At 32.9% G+C, this 22,967-nt stretch overlaps 1 protein-coding gene and 1 non-coding gene across 3 annotated transcripts in view; one reads left to right on the forward strand and one right to left on the reverse strand.

Annotated features, from left to right (window-relative positions):
* PlexB (Plexin B) overlaps positions 1 to 22,967 on the reverse strand; it is a 385,819-nt gene that overhangs the window by 223,684 nt on the left and 139,168 nt on the right. The window lies entirely within an intron of this gene.
* Positions 12,639 to 12,745, forward strand: LOC143197832 (U6 spliceosomal RNA). The gene has a single exon (XR_013006082.1). It is a non-coding gene; the product is annotated as a U6 spliceosomal RNA (small nuclear RNA).

Here is a 22,967-nt window from a genome sequence, read left to right on the forward strand (position 1 = left end):
TGCTCCGAATCATCAACTCGTCGTTGTTTCTGGTGAAAAGGGAGCTCGCGTGAAATCTACTTTGCACAGAGCTTTCTCATATCCAAATATTCATGAATGATATGATGTACACGTTTAGTTGAGGTCTTTAGAGTGTCTAATATTTCATTCAGTTTGAATTTACGGTCATTGAAAATCATTTTGTGGATTTTTTAAATGTTTTCGTCGGTAAAAACCTCTTTTGGGCGTCCACTGCGTTCACCGTCTTCGGTGCTCATTTCACCACGTCCAAACTTAGCATAGCAACCCTTGATAGTTGATTTTCCGGGGCCAGTGTCCGGAAACTCGGCATCAAGCCAACTTTTTGCTTCAACTGTATTTTTTCCCTTCAAAAAGCAATATTTTATCAACACACGAAATTCCTTTTTATCCATTTTTTCCACAATAACAAAAATTGCTTCACTCAAAATGCTATAATTCACAAACTAATGATCCAACAGCTGTCAAGTGTATACACACATCTTTTGAGGGTTAGGGCTAACTAAAAAACATGGATTTAATTCTAGTAGCGCCATCTATGTGTCAGGCCGGGGACTTTTAGATTGAACTGTTATAAACATACAAAAATAACATTAAAAATAAAGAATTTGCGACATGATAATAGAATTCTGTCAGAAAGTTTGACTGTTAAAACTTAAGATTCTGTTTTGTCATAATATATGCTCAATTACTTATAAATAACGAATAAATACTTACCTCCAATATATAACAATTGATTTTGAACTAAAATATATAATAACAGTAAAGTAATATAAAATATAAAAATATCCAAATTCCAATATTCACGTAGTATATATTCTAAACATTTCTTCTTAACTAACTCAATATATATATATGCACAGTAACGTTTGCTAACATACTAAAAAATAGCGAAAGATATTTATAATAGGAGAATTTCAACTACCTTGTTAAAATTGTACACAGCTTTTCGGCTCAATAAGATTAAAAGGAAACAAACACTATAATAAGCTTCCTCTATATAATATTCTAACAGTGCCGAGTTTGACGTTGCTGCAAAAAAGCAACTTAACTTCGCTCGACCTCAAAATAGTTGCAATTTAATTCAAATTGGAATAACAACCTGCAAAAATTCTCGTAGCAAGAGGTCACATCCAAATTATAATCTTTAGAATAATTATGGTTACTGAAATATTATAACGTTTACTAATTGGATGGTCTTTAATTTTGTTCCAACAAAAATTAATTACTCGCCATCACATAGTGTTAATAATATAAAATTAAAGAAATCCTTTCTATATTTCTTCGAATATCTAGTTAAGCTGAGTTATTAAGGACTTGCATGTATTTTGATCAGCGGTATCAAGTGGTGACACTTCGAACTATTAATATGTTTATTTTGTTATTTCGCTTAAAGAAATCTGCTGTCGAAGCCGACATCAAATAGCGGTATGATAATTTTCAACCATTTCAAAGCAATGGTTCTGTGGCTTGGATGACCAAATAAGTTTGAAGACAATGCTAGACTTACTAGATTAAAACCCAGCTCAAACCATATTATGGTAATGTTTCTCCGTCATATCTCAATTATCGATTTTGGTTTGAACGATTCTAGATGTAAGCATGCGATGGGAAAGAGATAAAAGGAGGGAAAATGGCTTAAAATGTCGTAATTCTGGCGGGCTTCAGATTAACCCGAGCAAAACTCAGGCTATTCTGTTCCACCGCAAGAAGAAGTTTCGCACCTATCGCCCCTAAATCGATAAAGTCCCTATCCCTTGGCTCCAGGAAGTCTCATACCTCGGTCTCCAGTTCGACCGCAGGTTTCAACGGTCTGCCCAAATCCAGCACGCCATTTGCAAAGGAAATGGCGGTCCAGTGGTTACTCCAGTACTGGAGGTTGCAGGTCAACCCACAAAAAACCCAGGCCATCTTCTTCCACAAGAAGCGTCTTGCACCGAGTATTTCGCCTCTTAAAATCGAGAACGCCGAAATCCCATTGTCAGAAGAAGCCACCTATCTCGGTCTTGTCTTGAATCGCAAACTTAGGTGGAATTCCCACATTCAAAAGTCTCTCTATAAAGGTCAAGGTATTGTTAATCTGCTGTTCCCGCTTATCAACCGGGCTAGCAGGCTTGCTCTATCTATAAAATCTCTCCTGTACAAGATGCTGGTTCGATCAGTCGTTCTATACGGCTCCAGTGTCTATCTAAAATACGTCTCACCTAGCCAGGTGGAACGTCTTCAAGTCTTTCAAAACAAAATTCTCAGGAGAATAATCAATGCCCCCTGGTTCGTTAGGAACAATCAAATTCATAGAGAAACAGATGTCCCCCAAGTTCACGATTTTATATCCGAGGTTTACTCGAGATATTTCTCCACTCTTCGTCTCTCGGACAATAGATGTATTACCGAGCTGGCCGATATTTTAGGCCAATAACTCATTCGGCTCTTCGTAGCCTATTCTATCACAACCGACACTACCCCGTCGTGCTCTAACTCCAAATTGTCTCGGCCTTCTCCGGCGAGCGATTAACTCATGTACCGCAAGCTGCGTGGTGTGATAACGACGCCACGTCCTTGCCTGGCCCTTGTGCCTTTTAACGGTGTTACCGGTTACAGGCACCCTCCTTACTAACAGTAAGCAGTATCAATTAGGGTCATTGGATCAGCTGATAGGGTGGGGTTTAGTGGGTAGCCCAGAGGCAGTGTCCACATAACCAGTCCAACTCCCTTATTCCTGCGGGTCTTCCTTACCAGGTTTGCGTAACAGGATTCCCCTACCCGGCTCCAGGCCCAAAAAAAAACATTGCCTATATAGGTGGGTACCTGGGTATCCAGTCATTGAACGAATGGTGAAAGTTTGGTCACTGACCGGACAGTTAAATTATCTCTGCGAAATAAAAAAAATACAGCACAAATAATATAAAATTAAAGAAATCCGTTCGCAAAAAGCTACAAAATTCCTATGGGTATATACCGAAGCTACGGAACTTTTCTCAAATATCTAAACACTTATGAATTAGTAATGCTTCCTAATGTACTCGGAAATTATTGTAAGTTGCTTGTAGTAGGAAAATGTTCCGTCTTTAAAACTGCGCACAGCTTCCGGACCAAATAAGATTAAAATGGAAACAAACGCTACACTAAGCTTCCTTGTTCTCCTTTAAAACTGAAATTTAACGTAACGACGAAAAAGAACGGCAGCTTATCTTATCCTATCCATCTTGTTAAAATAATTAGTATAATCACTAATTATTGTTGTTCATAACTTTGATCAATTTATTTTAATTAAGATTTAGAATTTTATTAAAATTAGTTCACCGTCCACTAAAAAGAAAGAACAATTAGACTTTGAAACAAAAATATTAAGACAGTATACTAGTATATAAATTAATTTCATTCCTATTTATTTTGAATAAATTTACACTTTTAAGAAAATTCCTTAGACTAGAATTTTAGCAACTACATTGACCAGGGCGACACTCTTGATAAGGTATCCATGGATATTCCCCTCTAGCATTGACAGTAATTATAAGTCTGTGTATGCCAATACAAGAAACTATTTAAGAATGACATTAGACTGGAAGCCCTTGTAGGCTAATGTAAAGAAGTAGAAAGCAGCACTGGATATTAAATTTGGTGGAATGTACTGATTATTGGGAATAAATTCCCTCGACTTGTCAACATACAATAAAGCAATTTTGTATAAAGAAATCCTTAAGATCATATGGCATGCCAAGGTCTATAGCATCGAGATATGAGGTTATGCCAAGAAAAGTAATTTGGGCAAAATTCAGCGGCATCAGAACAAATTATTAAGGAGTACTGTTGACGTTCCGTGGTGCCTACCTAAATAGGCACCATTAACTGAGTTAACCAGGTAACAATGACCTTCACGATTTCAGTGTCGGCTTCTTAATAACGTAGATAGGTCAAGTCGTCTGAAGAGGGCTAAGACTTTTGAGCTGGTGTGGTGTGGCGTTAGTACAAAAAAGAGCATAATGCTAATGTACACGTAAATATCAGTGTTAGGGATTGATGGAGCCTAAGAAATGTTAATGCGAATAACTTTGGTTTCTTCTATTTGTTGTAATTTGAGTACATAATACCACTCATTGAACAAGTATAACTGAGATTGTGTCTGTTGAGGTCTATAAATTAGTTTTAAAGATGTTTTTTAATCTAAAGTTTTATTGTGAAAAATCGGTAAAATGTATTTTATTCAAAGTATTGTCCACCGATAGCCATTACTTTTTCTCACTTTTCAACCAATATACTGATACAATCTCGAAAGAAATGAACCGCTACTCATACAGGTCACGACTCATATATCAGAATAAGTAGTAATTAGAGGGAGAAAGGTCTGGAGAATACTTCCCATTTTAATGTTTCCAACTATGTTTTCACTGGTTTTGCAACATGTGATCGAACGTTGTCATACTGAAGAATAACATTGCTGTTGCCGGCCTCGCGCAGTACTCGTCTCAAACGCATCAATTATACTCGATAACGATCCCAATTGATCATCGATCCATCTTTGTCTTCGGTATCAAAAGTACCACGTTAAAATGTCGAAACCAGCATTCACGTGTTGAAATCAATGGAGCATGGTTGCCTTAAACTTCACTCAGCATTGGATGATCTTCAGCCGCATTTTTCTTCTAATTAAAAAGTAAAAAAAAACTTCTCGCAAATGCGATTTTCTAGGTACAAATTCAGATGTTTTCAATGCACCGAATAACTGAACAACCCAAGCCTGTCCAATGAAGCTTCAACATGAAATTGGTTACAAACGTACCCGATGCAATTTAATACACAGTAACACCATCTGTCGTGAATCCTTTAAAATTAGTTTGTAGACCTGATCATTTCTTTTTCCCTTTTAAAGTAGGTCGTTTAACTGGAAGAAATTCAAAAATACATTAATTTTGTAGCATAGAAAGTAGCAGAAGGCCCAATGAATTAACGAGGGATCGTAAATTAGTCAAATTTAAGTGTTAACTACCATTATCTGAGTTACATTGACCGATATATCAAGTTCTATTTAAATGATTTACTTGAAATTTAGTAGAAATCTTCTTTGTATATCCATCTGTATGGATATAGCACCAAAATGCAAAAAAGAAATAAGGATTAATCAAGAACACCACAAAAGAACATCTCGAGCAGCAAATTCTTTTTAGCCCCAACTTCACTAGCCTATAACTCTGAATGTCTGTTGTAGTATTATTTTTTATTCTTGTAACGTCAATTGTAAAAGAATCCAACACAGAAGAAATTTAGTCCTTCTAGACTAGAATATCATTTTAAAAATTGACTTACAATTTATTTCCCATTAGATTTTTCAACAATGTAACTAATTAATTATTATCTAATTATCTTCTAAATATATATTCAGCGAAATATTGTTTGCTAACCCAATAAAAAAATACTGAAAGTTATTTAAACTAGGAAAATTTCACCAACCTAGTTAAAACTGTACACAGCTTCTAGGCTAAATAAGATTAAAAGGAAACAGGCGTTATAATAAGCTTCCTCTACACAATATTCTAAAAGTGCCGAGTTTGACGTCGGTGCAAAAAAAACACCTTAACTTTGCTCGACCTTAAAATAGTTGGAGATAAATGTATTTGCAATTTAATTCATTTTAGAATAACAACCTGCAAAAGTACTCGTCTCAAGAAGCCTTACCTACTAAAACGTGCTAAAATTAGCTTCTAAAATTAGCTAAAATCAAGCTTACTTTTATAAAAATTAGAAGGCATATAATATTTTATTTAATTCACGTGAAAATAACTAGTCGAAATATATTAAATATTGTCCTACTGTTTATACTGAAGGAGATTCTGTTTGGCAAAGTTAAATAATTTAATCAATATATTTTTATACTCTTTATACCGACATCACCGAAAAAAAAATTATCTGTGTAAAAGAACACTCCACACTAATGTTAAAAACACACAAAAGCAATAACAAACAAAAATTAAACCAGCTCGTACAAAGCAAAATGTAGTAGAAACAATTTTATTGAAGCCGGCTTGGTTGGCGCAGTGGTAAAGGCGACAGGACGGTCCACCTACAGTTATGTTTGCGATTGTTTAACATTTGTAATTGTCCTTAGGCAAGAGTGTAAGATCTGACAAGGAAAATGATCCCAGTTACGCCAGTGGCCAGGCTGGGTAAGACCGGATGTCGTCTTTGCTAATCTCCAAAGTTGGTCACTCGCTAATTGGCAGGCTTAATGTCGAGGATCGTGGTTCGAATCCCACGTTAAACAGTAGATCCAGTCTAGATAAACCCTCGTTGGTAATGGTTTCAGGGTTCATATGGTTTCTCAACGCCTTATTAATAAACATACATAGTGTATATGCCAGGTGTACTGTGAAAACATCACTAGTAAATCCTATAAATATCTGTAACTGAAGAACATATTTCGTAGTACTAATTGATAAAAAATATTTGATATATTTCCGAAATTATTACAAATAATAACATTAAACAATAAAAGTAAGACCACAACACGGTCAAAGCCATAAACAACTACCCTAATAAAGTACGATTAAAAATGAACAAACGTTGAAGCAACCTTCTTTAAGAGAGCGTTTAAAGAGTAAAGCTTAACGTTGACAGAAAAAAGCAGCTTATCTTTCGCGTTGTTACTAAAATAACTGTAGATATTTTTACTTGTCCTCTAACAAGCATTATGGTAATTTATTTAATTAAAAGTCTACCCCCTTCTATTTATTATTGTATTTCTGTCATTTTTTAGAGAAAGTAAAATCAAATAAATATTTCTAGAATTTTCATCAACAACTCAAACAACAACAAAAACAACCTTAGTTTCATGTATGAACTTTTAGAACTTTATCTTTTATTTAAGAAAGCTTGGGATAACGTTTGTTTCTTTTTAATCTTATATTATCCTCTAGATATAGTTGCTGTCGAACTTTTTAATATAAATAACATATAAAAAAAGCCACAATAAACAAAACTAAAATCGATTTTGTCTAAAAACAATATTTGCCGTATATGTTCTCTCAAAAATAGAATCCCAATAGATCCTATTCTAGTAGAACTAACTAACTGTATTCTACCCTAAAATGTTTGATTCAAACAAAATATTGAATGTTGAAGAAGTAAATATGGCATAGTATGGATCAAAATATGAACAACATAAAAAAACTTGGTTGAAAGGTATCAAAGGACTCTGCGAAAGTTGGTTCAAAGATGAACTTACCTTTTTAGCAGTTTTAGGACAATATCACTGATATGTTTGACGTGAAATGCATAGTAGCAACTATTCGAGGAAGACGTTTGAAGTTGAGGTCATTTAAAGCGATAAGAGAAAGTTCACTCATAGTTTAAAAACGAAATAAGAACAACTATAACAACAATATAAATAAATAATGTAGGCCAATGTAACAAAAATGACACCAAATTATTCCTAGTAAAAACATTTTCGTTAAAATCGATCTTTAAAACTGTACCCAGCTTCGGAACTAAATAAGATTAAATAGAAATAAATGTTATAGGACACTCCCTTGGAACAAAGTTCTAAAAATTGAGTTTGACGTAGAAGAGAAGTTAAGCGTAAGTTAAATATTTCTAGTCTTTCTAAAAAAGGTTGCAGATAAGTCAATTTCTTCATTTCACGTGGTTTTAACAAAATAGAGCCCTTTTTTCATTAATTATACCTTATCTAATTCGCAAAAATGACAAATGCTTGTAGATACCCTATATTTTAAATTAGTTTGTACAGTAAAAGTGGCTGCTGATTAATAATATCATGGAAACAAAGTGATTTTCGTGACAGTTATGACAACCTTCGACCTCACATTGATCGCGTGACTCAGATACTTTTGAATTAAGATGGAAAGATCACCCACATAAGGTATATTCACCAAACTTAGCCCCATTCAATCAGAATGAGATTACCCTTGTTACCTGAGAGATGGCGTAAGCTCACAAAAAACAATGGACATCTATAAGATTAAGTTCGTTATTTTATTTTTTTATATGGAAAAAATGTACCAAAAAAAATACTGAATTTTAATTAAATATTCCATGTTTGTTTAAATATAAATACTAAAAATGAATTATGATAGATAACTTTCTTCACAAATTTAAAGCATTAAATTGAAAAAAATCGTACTTTATTATTGTCCATTGCTAACCAGCATTTATCTTTTTTAGCAATCCCATCTTTTTGGTAGCATATAATTTTTATGTTGCAAAAATATCATGGTTTTATTAAGCTTTTACAGGTCTACTTACTAAAATAAAAATGATGCCCAACTCAGTTATCTACCATGTTGGTCAATCGCTCTATCTCATTTCTCCATTACAACTAATGTTCTATTGGGTAATATAATCCATATATACTGATTATGCTAAAATTTATAGTATATCAATTATGAATATCAAGATATTTTGACTCCTTTCGACTATTACCCTACATTTAGTATATGAAGCATTCTTGTCAAAATAGACAAGGATATTATTGTATAGCTGAATAAAATTTCTCAAAAACTAAGTCATACATATGTAAATATAGATATTCAACGTAACATACATATTTGTTTATATTTTTTTGTACTTTAAAGTGCATTTTAATGATATATTTTAGATTATTTATATATTAAGTGGTTACATAATTTCGTAATATAGTAATTTTAGTTAAAATAAATTTAATGTATAATAATATAAAATGATTTATATATTATACCTTTTTAAATTCATTATATTATAAACTCTAATAGCTGTAATTCATAATATATTAATGTATAATAAGGAACAGTGTATTATAATATCACCAGCACTTATTTCCGTCTTTTTGATAGCATATCATTTGTATGCTGGAAAAACATCATGGGTTTGTAAAGCTTTTACAGGTTTATTTATTAAAATCAAAATGGTGCCCAATTCAGTTATCTACCATATTGGACAATCACTTATCGCATTTCTATATTACAACTAATGTTGTTCGGTTGGGTAATATAATCGATATATACCGATTATGGTAAAATTTCTACTATATCGAGATATTTTGACTCATATCGAATATTACCTTACGTTTAGTATATGAACCATTGTTGACAAAATGGAAAATGGATATTATTATACAGCTGACTAAAAATTCTGAAAAACTAACTCATCCATATATAATTATAGTATATTATATTTTTTGTATTTTAAATTGCATTTTAATGATATATTTTAGATTATTTATATATTAAATGGTTACATAATTTCGTAATTTAGGCAGATCATTTCGGGAAAGAACTGTTGTCGTAATATTGTGAATTTTTTGTTGTGAAAAATATGTTATCAGTCAGCAAAGTGACAGAACGATACTCTACTATTGCGATAGTGACAGGTTCGAATCCTGCTGGGTGGTGGTGGTGGTGGTAAATTTATGTTTGTGACTGTTTATAATTGTGATTGTACGAAAGACAAGAGTGTAAAATCCGGCAAGAAAATGATCCCAGTCACGCCAGTAACCAGTAAGATCAGATGTCTTCTGGTATTATCTCCAAGTTGGTTACTTGCCAGTTGGTAGTTGCCCAGTCACGCTAGTAACCACGCTGTGTAAGACTGGATGTCTTCTGGGATGATTTCTAAATTGGTCACTCGCCAGTCGGTAGGCTTAATTCCGAAGACATGTTTCGAAGCCCCCGTTAAGCAGTAAGGCCACTCCAGTTAAACCCTAATTGGTAAAAAGGAAACTAAAATATAACAAAAAAAAACAATTTTCATTAAGTGTTACCAAAAACGTAAATAAAACTGAGTTGATTTTTCAAAGCTGTCAATAATGTCTATACTTTCCGAACATAATATCAAAGCATACTGATTATTTATTATGTTTATTTCCTTTTAATTTTCTATAAATGTTGAAGTAAAAAGTGTTCTTTAATTTAATAAATGAATAACAAAGTCTGTCCGTTGAAACGAACTAGATTTCAAAATGTTTTGTACCAATTTAGTTGTTGAAAGAGATCGTCTATGAGAGAAATATCAAATTAAAATTAATATCAATCATATATCATTATCACTGTTTCCCAAGAAACTACAGATATAAACATTATGGACTGGAAAAGCTTTGTGAAGATGTCCTACATCACCGGCCGCATCCACCATCATTTTTGTCTTCAAATACAAGGACCACTTTTTATCAATAACACATAACCTTTAAAATGTCACAACAGAAATCGAACAATGCGTCAAAAATTGGTATTTATTAGAAATATATTCGATTATTTCAGAGCACAATCAATCTGGCACCGTAAAAATGATAGAAAAGTATAGAAAATACGTTATTAAACAATGAAATAAGTCTAGTCTGTTGGTAGCTACCGGATTTTTCATCAGCTTCATTTTAATGCACAAAATGATTTAATTTTAATGCAGAAGATGATTGAAGTCGAATAGCTCCAGCAATATTTATTCAATGATGCCATACTATAGCAATTAAGAAAGAAATTATCCATAACACAGGTATGAAGAAGAGAAGAAGGTTCATTATAGAATTTCAGTCACTGAAGAAAGAATAAAAAGGAACATCGTAAAGAAAGAAAATGGAATAGTAACTTTGCAATCCTTAACCTTATAAATAATATCGTCAAAAAACAGCTATAGACTCGAATAATCCTGTACAAATCAAAGAATGATATTTTAAGATAGTTAGTGTGAAACTCAATATATTGATTAAATTATCAGTGGAAGCCATTGAAGGGTTTCTTACATAATAAAAGATCATCAAAGAAATGAGTTAAGTTGCATATTAATTCGATAAATGCTCGAAATTGTCGATTTTCTTAATTCATCTCTAGATATATGTAAAAATAAGTCATTTCTATAAAAAAACCTCACTGTCATACTTTAAAAACTCCAAAGAAAATTAAGATTAAAAAGAAATAACCGTTTCCTTACTATGACGATCTAAAAGTCGAGATTGACGTAGCTGGAAAAAAGCAGCTTATCTTTTTTGTGCGGTGTTAAAATAGCAGCAGATTAATTTGTTTGTCCGTTACTTCATATTAAAGTAACAACCTGTAAAATTACTTTCCGTTTAGGACGTAACAAATCACAGAAAAACGTGTAATTTAATAATGAGATGTACGATTTAATAGTGTGTGTTTTTCCTTAATAGATTGTTAAAATAATTCGATTTTTAATTCAATAATTTGAGAGAAACCAAAGAGATATTACTTAAAAATTGAATTGATAATTAATTTGTAACAAAAAAAAGTGAAAACATCAAAAAGCATGAAATATGCTCTTAAACTCTATTTTATATATATATATATATATATATATATATATATATATATATGCGACTGGCGAATGACCAACTTAGAAATCATCCCAGAAGACATCCGGCCTTACACAGCCTGGTTACTAGCGTGACTGGGATTGTTTTCTTTGTCGGATTTTACACTCTTACCTAGGATAAACACAAATATTAAACAAATCACAAACACAAATTTACGATTATGCCCCAGCTGGATTCGAACCCGCAACTATTGCAACAGTAGGTGGATCGGCCTGTCGCCTTTACCACTGCGCCAACCAAGCCGGCTCTTAAACTCCTAAGCAGTAACTTGGACCATGGAGAGGTAAAAGCCAAAGATAAGAAAGCAAAGAAAAAGAGATTGTTTCTTACCATTTGAATTGAAAATAACCATAAATAAAGAAAATATGGATATAAATCTGACAGAGCTTCACGTATGGTGGAGGTAAATGTTAAGAACAGGAGGTGAAGGAAATGAGGGCGCCATAAGTTAGCAGTAACAATTATCTACTAACGCCATAACGTAAAACTAAAGTTATATGTCAAAGCCAGAATTAACAAAAACTTAAAGCTAATGCGGCAATATTGCGACGTTTTGACGTCATGAATATAGATGACGTGAGTTCACGGTTATATTGAATAGACTATAAATTGTTTAAAAGTAAGTTATTCACATATTAGGTTATTTCTTCAAGCTTCAAGTTTTTATCAAAAGTTAGTTTTAGTCCTAGCGGTATGGTTTCATTAACCAACAATTAATTGTTCATTAATTATTTACTAATAGGCATCCCTTTCATCCCTAGGACATTTTCTGATTCATCTGATCTCTAAGAAAAAATAACAAAATCGAAACAAGTCAACTTCGAGCTCTGTAATGTTATTAAAATTTAAATTAATACCGAATACATAGTAGCAGAAATTATAAAATTATAAATAATATTTAATTATTTATCATTCCTTATTGTAAAAAAGTAAAAAATTAATACATAATTTGATGATGTATTTATTATTGTCATATTACAATCAAGCAAAAGTAATAAAGCAAATAATAATTGAAATTTCAGAGAAATTTAATGTGAATGTAGATGAAGCATATCGTTAAACGTGAGGCATTAAACGTAATAGCCTTAATTGCTTTTAATTAGTGATTTGCGTAGTTTGTAATTTGTAAAAGTAATTTGCTTATAATGTAATTAAAAATGTTTGTCATCCACGCCAAAAGGTTTTAAATATTTTATAAATAGAAAATAAAGTTCGAGAGAAAAGAAAATATAAACGTAACTAACTGAAATTAAAATTTAAAACAAAACTAGATTATGCTTCTTAAATATTTTTTATATTATTAATTCTACTCGCTTCGGCAGTACATATACTAAAATTGGAACGATACAGAGAAGATTAGCATGGCCCCTGAGCAAGGATGACAGGCAAAATCGTGAAGCGTTCCACATTTTTACTGGACCAATATAAGGAAGAGGCACTCATTAATCTTCCAGAGGATATGTAAATGATTATTGATTGTAATCCCCGATGCAAAATGTAGAATCACTAATATACCACCATGGCAGTTCTCAAGAATACACATAGACCTCTCTATGAAGGTTCTGAATAAGGAAACAAATAGTCCTTCTACAATAAAAAGCTTCTTTAGACAGATAATCGAAGAGAAGTATTCAAATCATTTTATCATCTACACGGATGGTTTAAAACGTGAGAACTTTGTGGGCGCTGCTTATACGTCTAGTCCACTCAAGAGACACTTTTGGCTTCCATCATTGACTAGCATTTTCACCGCAGAGTTGCTGGCTATATATACGGCGCTATCTGTCTTGGAAGAATCACGGATTAGCGAATCCATACTGGTAGTATCGGATTCTAACTCGGCAAAGACAGTCCACTCTCTGGTCACATACATCAGAGAGATACAGACAAAGTTATAATTTAGGGATATAAGAATAACATATCTCTGGGTCCCCTCCTAAAAAGGAATATCTGGAAATGAAAGAGCCGACCATCTGGCAATTAGAGGGGTCGATCAAGTTAAACGAACTGTTCAGCAAAAAAGATGCCAAAGTCTATATGAAGAGCCTAAATAGGCAATTGACCCAATTAGAATGAGACCTTCTCATAAAAAACAATAAATTATGGGAAGTTAAGAGGGTCTTTTATCAATCTATAGACCATAATAACATCAGTAGCCACAAGTCAAGCGTCCTTGCACGACTGCGAATGGGGCACTGTAGACTGACACATGAATATTTGTTGAAGGGAAAGAGCCTTATCTAATTTGTGCCAGATTCAACTTAGCATCAGACACATCCTACTGGACTGCCAAAAATATGATGATTTGAGGAGACAACTTGAGATGCCGACAACATTGGAACAATTGGACCAACATGAGCAATTGAATCTGTTGATTGACTATCTAAAGACCATAGACATACTTCAACACTTGTAACATACATTTACTATTGAGTAATTGAAAATGTTATTGTATATATTCTACTGTTTATGATCTAATGTGTAGTATTTTAAGCTGTTAATGTTCATATAATGTATTGTAATTCACCCTAAATAGCCCAAGAGGCTGACGGGTTTAAATAAATAAATAAATAAATAAAAATACAGTATTAATAAATTAAAACTCTTGGTGTATTTGGTGAAACAAGGTTATGTGTTTAGGTTAAAAGAGAACGGTGTAACGAGGGAGACGTCTAGAAATAGGGGTTGAGTTATGAGGAACTAGATTTAAACCCTCAGTATCGTTTTGTATCGCTTGTTTAAAGTAGAATAATTTCATAACTAGAGCAGTCGGTAGGAGAAGTTGTTCTCATTTGAAAGCATTCAATTAACCGAAATCTAATCAAATACCAAGAAAAAAAAATATGTTGAAATTGGGTTGGCAATCGTTCGATTGACAGTTATGAGAAACATTATTGGTGCAGTTAAGTGGAATTCGAGCAAAAGTATTAAAGCTAAAGCTGTAGGGTCCCAATTAGGAAACATCCAAGCTTTGAAAAACACTCTTAGTCCGATGAATTCCCGATACAAACATCGCAGTTCAGTGTACAAGGCCACCAGAGGAAGACTGAAGTTGCTGTAAACTAACATAATCTATAGGAATTTGAGCAGAAGCTGGCAGTTCAGGGTGTACGGCCACCAAAGCCTGATTGCAGTCGCTCACATTCTCAGCCGTATGTTTTAGAGTCACCAAAACTTAGGAAACTATTCCATTATAGCATATAACATGGAAATTTGGGTATGAATAGTGCGATACCCAAAAATAATTTTATTACAACTATAAGCTATCCTGATGGAATAACGGCTACATACATCCCTTTGGTCGCTTTTTTAAGAGACAAGTGTTATATCGCGCGACTAATAGGGTCCTATCTACGGACTGCGTATTCAAGAAAAAAGACCACGTGTTTATGTTAAGACTGAATGATGTAACGAGTGAAACATCTAATTGGGTTTATGTGAAAATATATTTAAAACATCAAGTGTCGTTTTGTATCGCCATTCAATAAGTGGTCACTTTTTCGCATAAAATAAAATACATTTCAAGTGAAATAACAGTTTCTGTTATTTTAAACCTCATTTCGCATTTCATAACTAATATACGTACCTTACCGTAAAAACCTCGAACTTAGATTTGGTTGGTTGGTACCCTTACTTACCTAAAACAATATAAATGTACTATTAATTTTATTTCAGAATATAGTATAGAGAAAGTAAGAACTTTGTAACAATCTCATCCCAATGTACCAAATAACCAAGTGCTTAATATAAATAATACAAAAACTTTGGTAACTTATGATGATTATGATAACTTATGATGATGATGTTCAAAGACAAATCACCATCAGTGTTGATCATGACTACTACTCACGATGTACTATCAAAATTAGTGATCAGTATTAGCTACATTCCATGCTCTAATGGTTACGTCAATACTAATGTATTTCATGAAGTAACAAACCACACAGATATTAGTTTTTTTTTAACTTTTGTGGTTTCAACAAGATGACTTTCCGTGCAATATAGAATGGATACATTTAATTTCCATTAAATCCCTTAATGGAAAACCAGGTAACTCTAGAAAAGCCAGGCTTTATTAAAAATAATAAATGATCCAAGAGTCAATGATATTATCTGGAAAAAATATTCCGATTGACACTGAACGATCATATAAATCAATCAGGTGACTAAAATTGAGCAATTTCTTTTTCAAAATAAATTTAATTTGATAGCCATGTGTTGTTGGTTCATAGACGTCCACAAAACATTAAACGATATTCTATCGCAATGAAGGTCCTAATATGATCTTTCAGTGATCATTTGTGGATTACATTTATAATATTACTCCAATTTGTGTTAAATTGCATGATCTTGGTGGCCAACAATATCACCGTTGTCCAGAATAACTCGACCATGACATCTTCTTAAATAATGGCATATTTACGTCGATTGCTGAGCGACGTTCTCTCTTGCCCTCCAATCAATATTAATAAATTCAAAGTAAATATTGAATATATTCTTTTACAGCATCATCACCATCATTTGCAAAAAATATCCACTAACATACACATTGGTGTAAACTAATTACCTCAAAGATGACAAAATATGCATATTCTGAACAATAATACTTAAAAAAATTACGTGGTTATGCCTTCATAAATTATCAAATAGAGGATCTTTGGAATGTGTCTCTCCAGCTTCTACATTCTACGTTCTTAAACTTGATATGTTTTGTAGTATGCCTTCGTCCTTCATGCCAGCTTTCTTCAAATTGTTACGAACATTGAATGATACACCTTTACCGTACCAAATCATATATGGTAATATGGTAAATAACTGCTATATAGAGCAATATCGATAGCATTTTGCGGTAGAAGAACTGTCTTTAGTCAAGTATTAAAAACCTATTCTCAGTTACAGAGACCCTTTTAAGTATTACACCATATGATATTAAAATTGTTCCCATCAAAATTGATAACATTCTATGGACAATATTTAAATGAACTATGCAAACTATTGGGGCCCTCCAGAAATCGATACTAATTAGGGCATAAATAACTTTTATTCCCAAACTTTTTACAGGGTAGAAAAAATCATATTTTTCGAAAATGTATAGTAAAAAGACCCATAAATATAGTCCTAATGTTACAGAATGAAATTTATTAGATATCTGGTGAAACACAATCAAAAGCACGTACTACAAAATAAATTAAATTTTAATTTGTTCGCCACATAAACACCGTAAACTACTAGAATATATTATATGATATGTTATGTAATATTTGTTATAAAAGGAAAAATTCCATTTAAAATTCTATCCAGATTTAGACAGAACTATATAACATGAAATGTAATGTAATTTGAAAAATGATGTACTTTATTATTTCTCGTAGTCTGTTTGTCTGTCTATGCACACCAATTATTTTTCCCACGATTCTGGTAGCATTTAACCTTCCACATCTTAAGGACAAATGACACATAATAGGTCAATTGAAAAGTCCCCGGCCTACCATAGTAAAACATATTTTTTTGCCAAAATTAGTTTTTTTATTCAACATAATTCCCTTCAAAGGTAATACACTGATTATAGCGACCCTCCAACTTTTCGATACCATTTTTGTAGTACGATTTATTCTTTGCTTCAAAATAGATCTCAGTTTCGGCGATCAGCTTTTCATTTGACGGAAATGTCTTCCAAGCGAGCATTCTTTTGAGATCTGAGAACAGGAAATAGTCGCTGGCGGCCAGATCTGGCGAATACGGTGGATGAGGAGGAAATTCAAAGCCGAATTCATGGATTTTTGACACGGCGCATAGTCTTGGTGAAGCAGCACTTTCTCTTTCTTCAAATGCGGCCGTTTTTCAGCGATTTCGTCCTTCAAAAGCTATGTAATAGTCGCTGTTGATGATCCTTCCGATTCCAAGGTAGTCAATGAAAATTATTCCATACGCATCCCGAAATACAGATACCATAACCTTGCCAGCCGACTGTTGCGTTTTCCCACGTTTTGGAGCGGGTTCATCGTGTGCCATCCACTCGGATGACTATCGATTGGACTTCTGAGTGAAATCATGGACTCATGTTTTATACATTGTCACATATCGACACAAAAACTAGGATTTGTTACGCTATCTTTAATCACTTATCCGAATCATCAACTCGTCGTTGTTTTTGGTCAAAAGTGAGCTCGCGCTGCACCCACTTTGCACAGACCTTTCTCATTCATTCAATTGATATATTTAAAGTGTTTATATATATTTCATTCAATTTCAATTTACGGTCATTTTGTGGATTTTTTAAGTGTTTTCGTCGGTAACAACCTCTCCTGGACGTCCACTGCGTTCACCGTCCTCGGTGCACATTTCACCACGTCTAAACTTAGCATACCAATCCTTGATGGTTGATTCTCCTGGGGCAGTATCCGGAAACTCGGCATCAAGCCAAGTTTGTGTTTTAACTGTATTGTTCCCGTTCAAAAAGCAATATTTTATCAACACGTGAAATTCCTTTTTATCCATTTTTTTCGCATTAACAAAATGGTCATGACAGGAGCTCCAAAAAACTTTAAAAACAGTTATAAAGTTCACATTGTCATCAATAAAGGTTAGAAAGGAATTGTTCATTATAACTTATATGCTCGAACCTAACTAAACCACTAATTCAACAACCAATGCGATTGAAGAAGGCGATTAAAAATAGTGATCAACAGGAAATAAATCTTCCATTACGGCAAGGCTAGACCACACATAAATTTTGTGACTCAGCAAAAATTTAGAGAGATTGACTGAGAAGTTTTGATGCTTCTACTGTATAGCTCAGTCTCTGTAGGAATCTTAACGGTATAAAGCTGGCTTCTAAAGAAGCTTGGGAAAATCGTTTAGTTAAGTTGTTCGCTCAAAAATCTTAAAAGTTCTACTATGACAAGATGATGGTTTCATCAGAAAAGTGGCAAAAATATTTCATCAAACATCGCCTAGGGATTGAAATTTATATGAATAAATTCGCTATCAAAATCATGAAAAAGGAGGAAACATAACAATATCCCAGTGTTAGATCATGACTTATTACTTGGACATGGCACAATGTGAATTTTATATATTCCCCAAGTCAAAATTGACTGTTTAAAAATAACAAGAATTGTTGTTGAAAACGTAAAAACAACGCCGTGAATGCTATTTTCAACAATGTAAAATTTACATAGATGTGCGTAAGAATTATAATTTGATATATTTTGAAGGGAATAATAAATATTTAAAATCACTCTCGTTATTATATTATAAAACCAACCATTTTTATCATGGAAAAAAGAATGCTGGGTTAATTTTAATACACATAAATTAGTAATAAGATTATATGGCAATACATCTTAAAAAGTTATTTATAGCAGAAAAAAACTGTACTTCATTTGGGAATTTCTAAACAGAATTAAAATATTAAATGAAAAATAATGTATTTAACCACAGTTACTTAGTTAGTTAAAAAATCCATAAATGTACTGTTATATAATACTAAAAAAAACAAATCATTGATATACTTTTTCATAAACAACATTCTACCTTCGAAAAACAAGTAAGACTGTGTTAAAATGAACTTACATATAAGAACGTAAGTGATATTTTATAACGTAGTTAGGAAAACTTTGGAAAATAAGTTATTCTACCAAGAAAAGCTCCGCTACATCATTAAAGTTGCATTTAGTATCTTATAAAAATATATTTGCCTTGTTTTTATATTTAAGGGCCTAATTTAAAAAATGTAAAATCAAAAATATATGTTATTGTTGAGAATTATTTAGTCCTTAGTAAAAAAAGCCTAAAAAGATCCCTAAGTCTTGAAAGTATTACTTAATGATTCCTTATTCAATGCAATGAATTCAAAATAAAATAAAATACAACTTATACAAACTGCAGTCGAGAAACGTAAAACGGTTTTTACGTGTGGCTTAGTGGCTTGATGGCGCAGTGGTAAAAGTGCGTAAAGCAAAAGAACGATCCTCCTACTGTTACAAAAGTCCTGCTTTCGAGTCCTGTTGGGACATAGATGTACTTTATGTTTGTGACTGTAAATATCTTCATAAGCAAGAGTGGAAATTCCGACCAAAAATATCCATCCCAGTCACGCCGGTAACCAGGCTGGGTAAGACCGGATGTCTTCTGGGGGGTATCTAAGTTGGTCACTGGCCTGTCGGTAGGCCTAAGTTAATTCCGAGGACCGTGGTTCGCAGCCCACGTTAAACAGTAGGTTCAGTCCAGATAAACCCTCGTTGGTAAAAAGGAAACTTTAAAATATATAAAAAAATTATGTGCTTAATGCTAAAAATGTGCTTATTACAACGATTATTATGCACATATTTTATTTTAAAACATTTCTTTTGTGTTAAAAATATGTTTGATTATTTTTAAATTTTTAGTGAGTTCCTTATTTAATTTTGGACAGTCATTTAAGTCGGTTCAATTTTTTTGTTGAAACTATTTTATTTTTTATTTTTTAGTATTAGATATTTACTCAATAAATTACGCAAATACTTTATGAAGTATTACAATGGATAGTCCAATTAGAAATGTAACCCTTATGAGGAAAAATAGCAAGAAATAATGATTAAAACTAAGGAACGCCTCACGACTCGGGGTCCGCTACCTAGTCTATGTGATTTGACAAAATTTCAAACTAAACTAAAACAAAAAAAGTTACCGCCCCTGTTGGGAATCGAAGCCGCGACCACTGCGTGTAGGTATAAAGTTCTAATCCTTGCACCAAACAAACAGTTGCTATTTCTGATTCTACGATGTACATAAGGTTAGTGATGAATGATTTTTACACTTTTTTTGAAAATCAGTGCATAACTGACGACGAAATCGGCGAACATACATTAAAAAATATATAAAGCCAAATATAGAACCACCTCTCCTTTTTCGAAGTCGGTTAAAAATAAATCATGTTACCATCATACGTTGGGAAATAATTTTTGGCGTACCGATTCAGTCAATGAATATCAAACACATAACGGCAAATATCTGAAAGAAACTTAAACTGAAGTGACGAAAACATAAACGAAGAACAATCAATACTCCACTCCAATTTTCCGAGTCAGCAATAAAACCTAACGCTTATTACACATTATCAATTTGATTTCCGAGAAATTTTAATTGCGTTATAGTTAAGTGTGGATGAAGATCGTAATTCCTTGAAGGCCCATCCCATTAAACGAAACTCATAAAGTTGTGTATATTTATCACTCGAGGGGGTCTATTCCGACCACTTTCATATAACGGGAACGGTTTGTGTCAATATTTTTATTGGACGAAATAACACTTTTAGTTGAATTTCTATCATAACAGTTAGTTCTTGCGATCGGCAAACGCCAACGTAACCGGTGGAAATTAAAGCTTAAAAGCTCATTTTGAAAGAAAACTGTATAAACTTTCGTATAAAACGTTTCGGATGTCTTCAAGCAACAATTCAGGAAACCGACGATGGTTTATTTCGTTTTTGAAACAATACTTAAAATTCGTGTTCTCTGTAAACATTCTTGCATATATACTAAAGAGTTATGTTTATCTTAGACGATTTATTCAACGTTATGTTATATATTAAACCACGGGCGTTCAGAGAGGCAGAGAGCGTCTAGTTCTTAACAGTTTACATTATTTACTAGCTTACTCATTATTTATTAAATTTCGCTATTACTGACAATTAATTACGTTGGTCTTCCCTTAGTCATTGTTAATTTTCAATTTCTGAAATCGGCTTTGTTGGCGCAGTGGTTAAGGCAACAGGACGGTCCTCCTACTGTGGCGATAGTCGCGAGTTCGAATCCTGCTGAGGCATGGATGAACTTTATGTTTGTAATTGTAATTGTAAATGTCTTTAGGCAACAATAGGAAATCCGACAAGGAATAACCATCCCAGTCATGCCAGTAACCAGGCTGGGTCTTCTGCGATGGTCTCTAAGATGGTTACTGACCAGTCGGTAGACCGTGGTTCGGAGCCCACAGTAAACTGTAGGTCCAGTCCAGATAATCATTATTAGTAAAAAAGGAGACCAATATATTTAAAAAAAATCTCAAAACATTGTCTATGCTATTAATCCATCCTTTTTTAATTAAAAAGGACTACTTTGTTGCAGAATTTGAAAAAAACAACATTCATTTCGCATTTAAATGCAACTCATTTTTCTATTTCTGTGTCGGTCTTATCAAATTTCAGCAGCAGTGAAGAAGAATTATAACATCAAAATAAATATTTAGAAAATATCTAATAAGACAAGGAAAATTATAGTTTTTATATTAGGCTTATAAATTAGTTTTAAATGATTTCTTTTTAAATGGAAATTTTGTAATGAAAAATCGGTACAATGTATTCTATTCAAAATACTGTCCATCGATAGTCACTCTTCCCTCCTTTCAAGCAATTTACAGATTCTATCTCGAAAGAGCTATCTATCTTTTGAGGCTACCTTCGAATCATCTCATTTTTCGTAAGTGAAGTACAAAAAGAGCAAGGTCTGTATAATACAGCAAGTGAGGTAGCGCTTCCGATTTTAATGTTTCCATGTTTTTATCCGTTTTGCAATATGTGGTCGAACGTTGTCATGCTAAAGAATAACATTGTTGTGTCTTTGCTCGTATTCGATAGTGACCACCATTAATAGTTTGATACTTTGAATTATCGTAATGCACCAGCAATAATACGATACAAAAACCATTTCGATTGTGCCGTTGAAGCAGCATTTCGCATATGATCAAACACATTTCAATATATCTTGACTTCAATTCATACGACATAAGATAGCCAAGCTTTTGCATCATTCCCAGATTCTTCAAGATGTTGGATGGTATATTGTGTTACTTCCAACAATTCTGCACATTCGTCTTGTGTTTTACACGCATCAGTATCGAGTAATGCTTTCAAATCCTTGTCTTCAATTGTTTTTGACTTCATCACTTTTAAAACGTCGAAAAAGCTCGATTCGAGAACTTTCAGCTGCCTTTTTCTTTAAATTTAAGTAAAAAGAAAACTTGCCATTAATGCGATTTACTCGGTGCATATTCAGATATTTTAAAGACACTGAAAAACATATTTGTTCAGACTTCGTCGAAATGACACATACTGAAAACTCAGAGATGCTTCAACACGAAGTTGGTTACAAATGTATCCGATGCGATTTAATACACAATAACACCATCTGTTGTAAATTCTATAAAATTAACGTATATACCTAACACAAAGGCTTGATAAAATATAATGAAAAACAATATATATTAATAATGCCAAAATATTTATTTTGTAATGTTATGAACTGCAGCTACTTAAAAATAATAACAAATTATGAAAACAACAGTAGGAAATACGTCTTCATTTAACGAGTTATAGATACAATCTTGTTCATAAGAATCAAGAATAACCGTAAAATAATTTTTAACAAATAGAAATATATTTATTTTCATATTTATCGATAAAATAAAGCTAGGAAATACAGCAATCCACCGTGAAAAGTTGCACATCAATCAGAGCGAATTACGTCAGTCTCCAGTAAACAGATACAAACGACATTTTGTGCGAAGTATCGATCACTGCGTATTTTAATCGTGTTTACCTGCCTTTGTAGAGTTTTTCTTGGTGTTAATATTAGTTACTTAGTTGTTTTCAAGATCT

Source organism: Rhynchophorus ferrugineus, unplaced genomic scaffold (assembly GCF_030347505.1).
Source record: "Rhynchophorus ferrugineus isolate W39M unplaced genomic scaffold, kcgeb_rfMv2 rfM5, whole genome shotgun sequence".
In the NCBI taxonomy this organism is placed as follows: Eukaryota; Metazoa; Arthropoda; class Insecta; order Coleoptera; family Curculionidae; genus Rhynchophorus; species Rhynchophorus ferrugineus.